At 40.9% G+C, this 14,317-nt stretch overlaps 2 non-coding genes across 2 annotated transcripts; both read right to left on the bottom strand.

Moving 5' to 3' along the window:
• Positions 1 to 3,421: 3,421 nt before the first annotated feature.
• trnag-ucc (transfer RNA glycine (anticodon UCC)) lies at positions 3,422 to 3,493 on the bottom strand. Its single transcript has one exon. It is a non-coding gene; the product is annotated as a tRNA-Gly (tRNA).
• A 4,528-nt stretch (positions 3,494 to 8,021) lies between these two features.
• Positions 8,022 to 8,094, bottom strand: trnam-cau (transfer RNA methionine (anticodon CAU)). The gene has a single exon. It is a non-coding gene; the product is annotated as a tRNA-Met (tRNA).
• Between the last annotated feature and the right edge of the window lie 6,223 nt (positions 8,095 to 14,317).

Here is a 14,317-nt window from a genome sequence, read left to right as displayed (position 1 = left end):
CATTAGGCTACACCAGGAGGTCAGTTTCCATTTAGAGTGCCAATTAACCTTTCATTTATTTTTTACTGCCAAATTTCATGATATCCAATTGGTAGTTACAGTCTTGTCCCATCTCCACAACAGACTCAGGATAGGTGAAGGTTGAGAGCCACGCGTCCTCTGAAACACAACCCAGCCAAGCTGCACTGCTCACTTAACCTGGAAACGAGCAGCACCAATGTGTCAGAGGAAACACCGTACACCTGGCGACCGTGTCAGTGTGCATTGCACCCGGCCTTCCACAGGAATCGCTAGTGCACGATGGGACAAGAACATCCCTGCCGGCCAAACCGTCCCCTAAACGAGACGACACCGGGCCAATTGTGCACCGCCCCATGGGTCTCCCGGTCGCGGCCGGCTGCAACAGAGGACACAGACTTGAACCAGGATCCTGCTCTGCATTGCAGTGCCTAAGAACACTGCGCAACTCAGGAGACCTGACAACCTATCTTACCATTACTACCGATCTGCGTGCCAGTTATGGTTTTCATATGCATATTTTCGTAGAACAGTTTGATTTATTTCATATGTAAAGTCTTCGTATCTCAAAATCATTTTCAAGTGATGAATAAAAATGATATCTCAACCAAAATGGTAACTACACAAATCTAAAAGTCACTTCTATTGCCATTGCCAACAATGTAAAAACGGCCTACATGAAGCCAACAAATAAAATCATTACAGTCTGAAGGTGAATATCCTGATAAAAAATAAATCACTCCGGCCACACATGGCCTTTCTGCAACGAACATGTAACAATGTAGCAACTAATCAACTTGGTCCAGGCAGATGCTTGAGCTAACAAACTTGCAACATCGTATAAAATATTTTGGACCCTCAGTTTCCCCTGCCAGTGACCTCCGGGCAGACACAGCTGTGGGCTCAATATCAGGCTATTTAAGCAAGGACAAGAAGAAATCAGGTAGTCCTGTTTTATAAAGTTTCCAACGGATCAGAGCATGACATTTTATTATTTTTTGCTGAGTGCTTATCCAAAGGGAGAGAGCTGGCAATATTTTTCAAATAGGCTACATTGAGGAACTATTGTCATTCTCAATGGATGTAAAAACAGACTTTGTTTCCATGCTGTTTGAGGTGAAGAAAAATGTACTTTGAGAAGCTCCACAGCTCATAAGTGGTGGGGATTAAAGAGAATCAGAAATACTGTCAGATCAGTATTTGCTCGACTACAAAATTCTCAGTCGACCAACAGCCTATGGACCAGTTGACTAAAAGGTGTCAGCCCTATTTGATACTGAGATCAAAACAGCTGCACGAGATTTATGAGCGGATTCATTTCAAAGGGTGATTCAAACAAAATACACAGTTGCGTTGGCCGGGAATCGAACCCGGGTCAACTGCTTGGAAGGCAGCTATGCTCACCACTATACCACCAAAGCTTACCAAATAACTAGCAGGAGCCGTCTCTGTTTGAAAATGAAAGTAAAAGACAACCTACATTTGACATTTTCAGGATAATAATGGGATTCCCTAAAAACACATCACTGACATCACCAGGCGGTAAATTAATTAATAGACCAATAACAAAGAGTTCCAAACGGCTCTGCCAATAACAGCTAGTTTTCAGGCTTCCCCTTTCCACTCAGACAATGCCAGACATTCCTAGCAAAATTCTTGCTTGACAAATTGCTCTTTACTAACAAGTCATTTTTGCTTATTTTGGATCATTTTCATTGAAAACAATCACAGTAAGGTATTTGATTGTTACCTAGAAATTATTTGACTGATCCATTGCTGAAGTCCCCGACAACATTTTTTCGAGTCGACCAAAAGCCGTTCTTTCGACCAGATGACTGGTTCAAATTTTTAAAAGTGTGTTTTTCCATATATAAACTGAATAAAATCAACTATATGTAGGCTACTGAGCTTGTCTGATGCTTTAAGCATTACTCAAGAGGGTGCCCTAACCTAACCTAACCTAACCAGAAGAACAAAACCTTTTCCCGAATCTCCTCCTCCCGCTGCTGATGGCCTTTGCACCATTACGCTCCAGGCATTAGGCTACACCAGGAGGTCAGTTTCCATTTAGAGTGCCAATTAACCTTTCATTTATTTTTTACTGCCAAATGTCATGATATCCAATTGGTAGTTACAGTCTTGTCCCATCTCCACAACAGACTCAGGATAGGTGAAGGTTGAGAGCCACGCGTCCTCTGAAACACAACCCAGCCAAGCTGCACTGCTCACTTAACCTGGAAACGAGCAGCACCAATGTGTCAGAGGAAACACCGTACACCTGGCGACCGTGTCAGTGTGCATTGCACCCGGCCTTCCACAGGAATCGCTAGTGCACGATGGGACAAGAACATCCCTGCCGGCCAAACCGTCCCCTAAACGAGACGACACCGGGCCAATTGTGCACCGCCCCATGGGTCTCCCGGTCGCGGCCGGCTGCAACAGAGGACACAGACTTGAACCAGGATCCTGCTCTGCATTGCAGTGCCTAAGAACACTGCGCAACTCAGGAGACCTGACAACCTATTTTACCATTACTACCGATCTGCGTGCCAGTTATGGTTTTCATATGCATATTTTCGTAGAACAGTTTGATTTATTTCATATGTAAAGTCTTCGTATCTCAAAATCATTTTCAAGTGATGAATAAAAATGATATCTCAACCAAAATGGTAACTACACAAATCTAAAAGTCACTTCTATTGCCATTGCCAACAATGTAAAAACGGCCTACATGAAGCCAACAAATAAAATCATTACAGTCTGAAGGTGAATATCCTGATAAAAAATAAATCACTCCGGCCACACATGGCCTTTCTGCAACGAACATGTAACAATGTAGCAACTAATCAACTTGGTCCAGGCAGATGCTTGAGCTAACAAACTTGCAACATCGTATAAAATATTTTGGACCCTCAGTTTCCCCTGCCAGTGACCTCCGGGCAGACACAGCTGTGGGCTCAATATCAGGCTATTTAAGCAAGGACAAGAAGAAATCAGGTAGTCCTGTTTTATAAAGTTTCCAACGGATCAGAGCATGACATTTTATTATTTTTTGCTGAGTGCTTATCCAAAGGGAGAGAGCTGGCAATATTTTTCAAATAGGCTACATTGAGGAACTATTGTCATTCTCAATGGATGTAAAAACAGACTTTGTTTCCATGCTGTTTGAGGTGAAGAAAAATGTACTTTGAGAAGCTCCACAGCTCATAAGTGGTGGGGATTAAAGAGAATCAGAAATACTGTCAGATCAGTATTTGCTCGACTACAAAATTCTCAGTCGACCAACAGCCTATGGACCAGTTGACTAAAAGGTGTCAGCCCTATTTGATACTGAGATCAAAACAGCTGCACGAGATTTATGAGCGGATTCATTTCAAAGGGTGATTCAAACAAAATACACAGTTGCGTTGGCCGGGAATTGAACCCGGGTCAACTGCTTGGAAGGCAGCTATGCTCACCACTATACCACCAACGCTTACCAAATAACTAACAGGAGCCGTCTCTGTTTGAAAATGAAAGTAAAAGACAACCTACATTTGACATTTTCAGGATAATAATGGGATTCCCTAAAAACACATCACTGACATCACCAGGCGGTAAATTAATTAATAGACCAATAACAAAGAGTTCCAAACGGCTCTGCCAATAACAGCTAGTTTTCAGGCTTCCCCCTTTCCACTCAGACAATGCCAGACATTCCTAGCAAAATTCTTGCTTGACAAATTGCTCTTTACTAACAAGTCATTTTTGCTTATTTTGGATCATTTTCATTGAAAACAATCACAGTAAGGTATTTGATTGTTACCTAGAAATTATTTGACTGATCCATTGCTGAAGTCCCCGACAACATTTTTTCGAGTCGACCAAAAGCCGTTCTTTCGACCAGATGACTGGTTCAAATTTTTAAAAGTGTGTTTTTCCATATATAAACTGAATAAAATCAACTATATGTAGGCTACTGAGCTTGTCTGATGCTTTAAGCATTACTCAAGAGGGTGCCCTAACCTAACCTAACCTAACCAGAAGAACAAAACCTTTTCCCGAATCTCCTCCTCCCGCTGCTGATGGCCTTTGCACCATTACGCTCCAGGCATTAGGCTACACCAGGAGGTCAGTTTCCATTTAGAGTGCCAATTAACCTTTCATTTATTTTTTTACTGCCAAATGTCATGATATCCAATTGGTAGTTACAGTCTTGTCCCATCTCCACAACAGACTCAGGATAGGTGAAGGTTGAGAGCCACGCGTCCTCTGAAACACAACCCAGCCAAGCTGCACTGCTCACTTAACCTGGAAACGAGCAGCACCAATGTGTCAGAGGAAACACCGTACACCTGGCGACCGTGTCAGTGTGCATTGCACCCGGCCTTCCACAGGAATCGCTAGTGCACGATGGGACAAGAACATCCCTGCCGGCCAAACCGTCCCCTAAACGAGACGACACCTGGCCAATTGTGCACCGCCCCATGGGTCTCCCGGTCGCGGCCGGCTGCAACAGAGGACACAGACTTGAACCAGGATCCTGCTCTGCATTGCAGTGCCTAAGAACACTGCGCAACTCAGGAGACCTGACAACCTATCTTACCATTACTACCGATCTGCGTGCCAGTTATGGTTTTCATATGCATATTTTCGTAGAACAGTTTGATTTATTTCATATGTAAAGTCTTCGTATCTCAAAATCATTTTCAAGTGATGAATAAAAATGATATCTCAACCAAAATGGTAACTACACAAATCTAAAAGTCACTTCTATTGCCATTGCCAACAATGTAAAAACGGCCTACATGAAGCCAACAAATAAAATCATTACAGTCTGAAGGTGAATATCCTGATAAAAAAATAAATCACTCCGGCCACACAACGAGACGACACCGGGCCAATTGTGCACCGCCCCATGGGTCTCCCGGTCGCATTTTCTATTTTCAAACTCAAATGGCACAGTTAATTTGGAGCGCTCTATGTATAAGAGTCGCTGGCCACAAACAAATAGAGAGGAGGCTCGCGCCCTTATGCCATAGAAGTTTAGGTTTACTTTTGCAGGCAGAATGAAAATGACTACATCGACCATGATCCTTGGCTTGTTACGGAAACATTTACCATGATTCTTAGCGATTTTTTTGACGCCGTTCAGCCCAATTTCGCAATATGGTGCGCTTCATATTCATAGCTGTCAAAGATTGTGTGACACCTTCATATTATGTTATTCCAGTAAAAGATGAACTTACATATTTAGGCATAACCATTACAAAGGATCAGAAGTCTACAGGCTTACTAAATATTAACCATCTTATTTAAAAAAGTCTCACAGGGACTTTGAAGCACTACAGCTGCATGCTGATCTTGGAATAAACTGAGCATAGCAAAGATGTCACGAATCCCGCCGAAGATGGTGACTATTCCTATTCGGACGGCGCTCGGCGGTCGTCGTCGCCGGCCTATTAGCTGCCATCGATTCCCTTTCCTTTTGTTTCTGTTTGTTGGGTCTAATTGGTTACACCTGTTTTGAGTTAGTTTTGTTTGTAGGCTATTTAAGGGCACTATGCCCGCTGGGTATTGTGCGGGCTTGTTCTCTGTTTGTTGGTGTTGGTTGATTAGTGTGATCTCTATTTTTCAGTCATGTTTATTTTGGGCGGGTTGTTTCATGCGCCCTTGTGTTTTGCATGTCTGTGTCTCCGCTGTTTTTGGAATAAAAGATCCACGTACGGAATTACCTGCTCTCTGCGCTTGACTCCTCCACTCACCATTCATAGAAGTCATAACAAAAGATTCCATCTTTGACGACGCCACATAAATGGAATTAGGTACTAGCTAGCTTGATAGTCAAATGCAATGTCCCTTCAAGGTCCTTGTGTAATTGAAATGTGATATTGTACCCCCTAGCTCGATTGTCCATTGTTTGTAATCTATGTATGCTTGTGTTCCCTCTTGTGCTTTATGTATTGATTTGTTGTTAATTTAAAAAAAAAAAAAAAAAAGTGCGCTTCATATTCAAATATTTCTGGCTTCATGCGCCACATTAGGAGTTTTCCATAGGAATACATGGATGACGTCAGTGTTATTACTATTTACTGGTTTTAATGTTTAATTATTCAATTATTCAAATACAATACTGAACAAAAATCTAAATGCAACAATTTCAAATATTTTGCTGAGTTATAGTTAATATTAGGAAATCAGTCAAATTAAATAAATCCATTAGGCCTAATCTATGGATTTCACATGGCTGGGCAGGGGCCTGGGAGAGCAAAGGCCCACCCACTTGGGAGCCAGACCCACTCACTGGGGAGACAGGCCCAGACAATCAGAGTTTTCCCCACAAAAGAACTTTATGACAGACAGAAATACTTCTCAGCACCCCGCCCTCCCCCGTCTGATGATTCTGCAGGTGAAGAAGCTGGATGGAGAGGTCCTGGGCTGGTGTGGTTACACGTGGTCTCGGTTGTGAGGCAGGTTGGACATATGGCCAAATTCTCTAAAACAATGTTGAAGGCGGCTTGTGGTAGAGGAATTAACATTAAATTATCTGGAAACAGTTATGGTGGACATTCCTGCTGTCAACGTGCCAATTGCACACTCCCTCAAAACTTGACACATCTGTGACATTGTGTTGCGTGACAAAACTGCATATTTTAGAGTGGCCTTTAATTGTCCCCAGCACAACGTGCACCTGTGTAATAAGTATGCTGTTAAATCAGCTTCTTGATATGCCACACCTGTCAAGTGGATGGATTATCTTGACAAAGGAAAAAATGCTGACTAATCGAGATGTAAACAAATTTGTGCACAACATTTGAGAGAAATAAGATTTTTGAGTTATGGACATTTCCTGAGATCTTTTATTTCATTTCATGAAACATGGGACCAGCACTTTACATGTTGCGTTTACAATTTTGTTCAGTGTAGATGACTACCATGGAGCGCTGTTTTGAAACCACCACGCTTCCATCTTGGCACTCCCCCACCGTTGTTCAAAATATTTTTAATGTCTACATTAGTTTTTGCCACATTTATTATATTAGACACCTTAATGCATACGTTTAAATTATATTATGTGAGCTAAACATAAAAATACAAAATGAAAAAAATATTAAAAACAATTCCTTAAAGTATATTATTTTTGGATGTTCGAATGTCACTGTTCCCACTACAACAATAAAAATACGTAAATACATATAATTTTGTCCTTGTCCTCCTTTTCATTTACACATTTAACATTCAATTGAAATACTCAATACGCTTTAATCGTGGTCATCAAAGTTAATATTCGACTGCATTTAGAAATGTTATTTGTTGCGCAATGACTGGGTTTACAAAAGCATGTTTCACTCCAGTGAGGAGCTACTCTTGTGTTGTCTGACAGGTGATAGGATACTCCGTTCCTCAAACTCGGCTCTGTATGCACAAAATTATGCAAATTAACCTATAAACCTATAAGCATGACCGGTCAAATAAATGTGTTGTGGTTTGTCTTTTAGAACAATCCTAACGTAACATGTCACCAAGCTTATTGCTCCAGATCCATTGATTTCAATACATTGATGTGAGTGATTCATTTGCGCATGCTACTGATTACAGTAGAACAAGCTAATCAATTACAGTTTAGAGTAGACGCTTGTCAAATGTTGATGCATGTGCAGTTTAGAAGGTACTAATTTAGCTGAATTACAAGTAATCTGAACACAAGTGTGTAGAGAGTCATTTTTATGTTTTGGTCTTCAAAATATCACAACCTATTTCATCATATTGATTATGAATTTAAAACCGGTGTTTTGACACGGCTATAATTAAAAAATCCATGACAATAGGAAGCAGAAACAGTATCATTTTCAACTAATGTTTTAGGAACTTCTGAATGAGCCCCAAAACGTTCTCAGATTTTGGTGATATAACTGAAATTGTGAAAATTAGTTTGTCTTGCCTTCTACAAGGTATATTATACCAACACTCTCCTCTCGGTGCAACGGCTATGGCCATGTTGTATTGCTCATCTACAAAATCTCTGCCCCCTGTGAGGATCGAACTCACGACCTTCAGATTATGAGACTGACGCGCTACCTACTGCGCTAAGGAGGCCTATAGTTCAACAACAAAAACACTGATTTTGAAATAGGATTTCTGATTGGCCACATCTGCAGTCCTCGTGCCTTCTTGTAGCACGCCAAACACGGAACTCAACCAAGCTGTGCGCATGCTCAATCGTGCATGCATTTATTTAGTCCCCACACACCAACTGCGATCACGACACGCAGGTTAACATATCAAAACAAACTCTGAACCAATGACATTATTTGGGGACAGGTCGAAAACTTGCACTTGCTAGCTAATTTGTCCTATTTAGCTAGCTTGCTGTTGCTAGCTAATTTGTCCTGGGATATAAACATTAGGTCGTTATTTTACCTGAAATGGACAAGTTCCTCTACTACAACAATTAATCCACATAAAAACGGTCAACCGAATCCTTTCGAGTCATCTCTCCTCCTTCCAGGCTTTTTTTTTTTTAAACTTTCATAGTATTACCACGACAACCAGCAACAGTTCATCTTTCAATCACACCCACATGGGTATAACCAATGAGGAGATGGCACGTGGGTACCTGCTTCTATAAACCAATGAGGAGATGGGAGAGCAGGACTTGCAGCACCATCTGAATCAGAAATAGGAATGACTTCTATTTTAGCCCTTGGCAACGCAGACGCTCTTTGACCCGTGCGAGTAGTGTGGGTGCAATGATTTAATAACATAGATACCAAAATGTATTTTGCAACGCTCGCGCACTCGGTGTTGTCAGGGTATAAGGCAAGTTTACACAGGTGAGCAGGGACCCTGGGCATCTTCTTTTGGTGTTTTTCAGAGTCAGTAGAAAGACCTCTTTTAGTGTCCTAAGTGTTCATAACTGTGACCTTAATTGCCTACAGTCTTTAAGCTGTTAGTGTCCGAACAACTGCTCCGCAGGTGCATGTTCAGTAATTGTTTATGGTTCATTGAACAAGCATGGGAAACAGTGTTCAAACCCTTTAATATGAAGATCTGTGAAGTTAATACGATTTTTACGAATTACCTTTGAAAGACAGGATCCTGACAAAGGGATGTTTCTTTTTTTGCTGAGTTTATCTTGTAGTAGGCCAGACTAACTCCTTCTCAAATAGTATTTGAGTATCCTTGCCATAGTCTAAACTATAATAGACATTTCATCGCAAGGGGCAAATACGCGATTGTCTGTGCTGCCCAATCATATTACCTAATCTTTATGATATGACCAAATTCACCAATCAGAAACATCCTTTCAAACTCAGTGCTTTCAACGTTGCACTAAGCCTCCTTAGCGAAGTAGGTAGTGCGTCAGTCTCATAATCTGAAGGTCGTGAGTTAGATCCTAACAGGGGCATTAGTTTTTGCATGTACCTCTTTTTAGCTTTTGCATGACTGGATGACACATGCCCTATTCCAAAACAACTCTCATCCCTAAGCCCAACTAACCTGTACCCCTGCACACTGACTCGGTACCAGTGGCCCCTGTATATAGCCTCGTTCGTCTTATTGTGTTACTTTTTATTATTACTTTTTATTTTAGCCTACTTGGTAAATATTTTCTGCACTGTTGGTTAAGGGCTTGTCAGTAAGTATTTCACAGTAAAGTCTACACTTGTTGAACACATGTGGGCATTTTTAAGATGTGTCATTATTGTCACAGTGTACAAAATCAGAATTTGAAGCATATTTCTCTGACAATTGCCCTTTTGGATGGCAATTTATGAGAAATCAGTGTGACATGTATATATATATTTTTTCCCCCACTGTAAAAGAATAGCCTAGATTGGGAGATATATCAGTATCGGTAGGTTTTGTCCCCCCAATGTAATGTAATCAGATGAAGAAAAAGCCATATCGGTCAGGCTATCTGAGATATAACTAGTTGGTGGGCAAAAACAGTCATTAAAACAGACATTGTATTTGTCCATACTTTACTTTGAAAATGTCAATAGGTCACACAGACTGAGGATCAAGGTAATAGAATCTACTTAATCTTGCATTTCTCTCCTACATAAATTCCTTGGCCGTCGTGCTAAGGGATGGGAGTTGTTTTGGCATAGGGCATGTGTAATACAATCTTGCAAAATCTAAAAAGAGGTACATGAAAAATCTAATGCCCCTGTGAGGATCGAACTCACGACCTTCAGATTATGAGACTGACGCGCTCCCTACTGCGCTAAGGAGGCTTAGTGCATGAAAGCACTGAGTTTGAAAGGATGTTTCTGATTGGTAAAATTAATATGATTGGGCAGTATAGATAATCGCTGTATTTGCCCCTTGTGATGAAATGTCTATTATATAATTTAGACGAAGGGAGGGATACTCAAATACTATTTGAGAAGGTCCGGTAACACGGATTTCCAAGGTGACAAAGGGCTGTATGGATATTGTAATTTATCAGCTCAGTAACAAACCCCAACCTCGCGAACCAGTCGACTGGTTCAAATTTTTAAAAGTGTTTTTCCATATATAAACTGAATAAAATCAACTACATGTAGGCTACTGAGCTTGTCTGATGCTTTAAGCATTACTCAAGAGGGTGCCCTAACCTAACCAGAAGAACAAAACCTTTTCCCGAATCTCCTCGTCCTGCTGCTGATGGCCTTTGCACCATTACGCTCCAGGCATTAGGCTACACCAGGAGGTCAGTTTCCATTTAGAGTGCCAATTAACCTTTCATTTATTTTTTACTGCCAAATTTCATGATATCCAATTGGTAGTTACAGTCTTGTCCCATCTCCACAACAGACTCAGGATAGGTGAAGGTTGAGAGCCACGCGTCCTCTGAAACACAACCCAGCCAAGCTGCACTGCTCACTTAACCTGGAAACCAGCCGCACCAATGTGTCAGAGGAAACACCGTACACCTGGCGAGCGTGTCAGTGTGCATTGCACCTGGCCTTCCACAGGAATCGCTAATGCACGATGGGACAAGAACATCCCTGCCAGCCAAATCGTCCCCTAAACGAGACGACACCGGGCCAATTGTGCACCGCCCCATGGGTCTCCCGGTCGCGGCCGGCTGCAACAGAGGACACAGACTTGAACCAGGATCCTGCTCTGCATTGCAGTGCCTAAGAACACTGCGCAACTCAGGAGACCTGACAACCTATCTTACCATGACTACCAATCTGCGTGCCAGTTATGGTTTTCATATGCATATTTTCGTAGAACAGTTTGATTTATTTCATATGTAAAGTCTTCGTATCTCAAAATCATTTTCAAGTGATGAATAAAAATGATATCTAAACCAAAATGAAAACTACACAAATCTAAAAGTCACTTCTATTGCCATTGCCAACAATGTAAAAACGGCCTACATAAAGCCTACAAATAAAATCATTACAGTCTGAAGGTGAAAAAAATATCTTGATAAAAAATAAATCACTTTGGCCACACATGGCCTTTCTGCAACGAACATGAAACAATGTAGCAACTAATCAACTTGGTCCAGCCAGATGCTTGAGCTAACAAACTTGCAACATTGCATAAAATATTTTGGACCCTCAGTTTCCCCTGCCAGTGACCTCCGGGCAGACACAGCTGTAGGCTCAATATCAGGCTATTTCATGGGATTCCCAAGTGAGAATAATGGGATTCCCAAGTGAGAGAAAAAATGATTGTAATAGTTTGTGAGGGGGCAACATGCACTGTCATCCTAAATTGGCCTGTTGATTTATTTTGCCATATTAAATTATTATAGATTGCCCTAATTTACTACCTTACAAAACCTTGAATTTTCACCACATAAAATGTTGTGGCATTACACATTCTTACACATTACACACACAGTTCATTTTATCATACTTGCCTGTCCATTGCAGGAATTATTTGCATTTTCTATTTTCAAACTCAAATGGCACAGTTAATTTGGAGCGCTCTATGTATAAGAGTCGCTGGCCACAAACAAATTGAGAGGAGGCTCGCGCCCTTATGCCATAGAAGTTTAGGTTTACTTTTGCAGGCAGAATGAAAATGACTACATCGACCATGATCCTTGGCTTGTTACGGAAACATTTACCATGATTCTTAGCGATTTTTTTGACGCCGTTCAGCCCAATTTCGCAATATGGTGCGCTTCATATTCATAGCTGTCAAAGATTGTGTGACACCTTCATATTATGTTTTCCAGTAAAAGATGAACTTACATATTTAGGCATAACCATTACAAAGGATCAGAAGTCTACAGGCTTACTAAATATTAACCATCTTATTTAAAAAAAGTCTCACAGGGACTTTGAAGCACTACAGCTGCATGCTGATCTTGGAATAAACGGAGCATAGCAAAGATGTCACGAATCCCGCCGAAGATGGTGACTATTCCTATTCGGACGGCGCTCGGCGGTCGTCGTCGCCGGCCTATTAGCTGCCATCGATTCCCTTTCCTTTTGTTTCTGTTTGTTGGGTCTAATTGGTTACACCTGTTTTGAGTTAGTTTTGTTTGTAGGCTATTTAAGGGCACTATGCCCGCTGGGTATTGTGCGGGCTTGTTCTCTGTTTGTTGGTTGATTAGTGTGATCTCTATTTTTCAGTCATGTTTATTTTGGGCGGGTTGTTTCATGCGCCCTTGTGTTTTGCATGTCTGTGTCTCCGCTGTTTTTGGAATAAAAGATCCACGTACGGAATTACCTGCTCTCTGCGCTTGACTCCTCCACTCACCATTCATAGAAGTCATAACAAAAGATTCCATCTTTGACGACGCCACATAAATGGAATTAGGTACTAGCTAGCTTGATAGTCAAATGCAATGTCCCTTCAAGGTCCTTGTGTAATTGAAATGTGATATTGTACCCCCTAGCTCGATTGTCCATTGTTTGTAATCTATGTATGCTTGTGTTCCCTCTTGTGCTTTATGTATTGATTTGTTGTTAATTTAAAAAAATTAAAAGTGCGCTTCATATTCAAATATTTCTGGCTTCATGCGCCACATTAGGAGTTTTCCATAGGAATACATGGATGACGTCAGTGTTATTACTATTTACTGGTTTTAATGTTTAATTATTCAATTATTCAAATACAATACTGAACAAAAATCTAAATGCAACAATTTCAAATATTTTGCTGAGTTATAGTTAATATTAGGAAATCAGTCAAATTAAATAAATCCATTAGGCCCTAATCTATGGATTTCACATGGCTGGGCAGGGGCCTGGGAGAGCAAAGGCCCACCCACTTGGGAGCCAGACCCACTCACTGGGGAGACAGGCCCAGACAATCAGAGTTTTCCCCACAAAAGAACTTTATGACAGACAGAAATACTTCTCAGCACCCCGCCCTCCCCCGTCTGATGATTCTGCAGGTGAAGAAGCTGGATGGAGAGGTCCTGGGCTGGTGTGGTTACACGTGGTCTCGGTTGTGAGGCAGGTTGGACATATGGCCAAATTCTCTAAAACAATGTTGAAGGCGGCTTGTGGTAGAGGAATTAACATTAAATTATCTGGAAACAGTTATGGTGGACATTCCTGCTGTCAACGTGCCAATTGCACACTCCCTCAAAACTTGACACATCTGTGACATTGTGTTGCGTGACAAAACTGCATATTTTAGAGTGGCCTTTAATTGTCCCCAGCACAACGTGCACCTGTGTAATAAGTATGCTGTTAAATCAGCTTCTTGATATGCCACACCTGTCAAGTGGATGGATTATCTTGACAAAGGAAAAAATGCTGACTAATCGAGATGTAAACAAATTTGTGCACAACATTTGAGAGAAATAAGATTTTTCAGTTATGGACATTTCCTGAGATCTTTTATTTCATTTCATGAAACATGGGACCAGCACTTTACATGTTGCGTTTACAATTTTGTTCAGTGTAGATGACTACCATGGAGCGCTGTTTTGAAACCACCACGCTTCCATCTTGGCACTCCCCCACCGTTGTTCAAAATATTTTTAATGTCTACGTTAGTTTCTGCCACATTTATTATATTAGACACCTTAATGCATACGTTTAAATTATATTATGTGAGCTAAACATAAAAATACAAAATGAAAAAAATATTAAAAACAATTCCTTAAAGTATATATTTTTTGAATGTTCGAATGTCACTGTTCCCACTACAACAATAAAAATACGTAAATACATATAATTTTGTCCTTGACACATTTCATTTACACATTTAACATTCAATTGAAATACTCAATACGCTTTAATCGTGGTCATCAAAGTTAATATTCGACTGCATTTAGAAATGTTATTTGTTGCGCAATGACTGGGTTTACAAAAGCACGTTTCACTCCAGTGAGGAGCTACTCTTGTGTTGT

Source organism: Oncorhynchus masou, chromosome 17 (genome assembly GCF_036934945.1).
Source record: "Oncorhynchus masou masou isolate Uvic2021 chromosome 17, UVic_Omas_1.1, whole genome shotgun sequence".
Classification (NCBI taxonomy): domain Eukaryota; kingdom Metazoa; phylum Chordata; class Actinopteri; order Salmoniformes; family Salmonidae; genus Oncorhynchus; species Oncorhynchus masou.
This window is presented reverse-complemented; position numbering and strand designations above follow the sequence as displayed.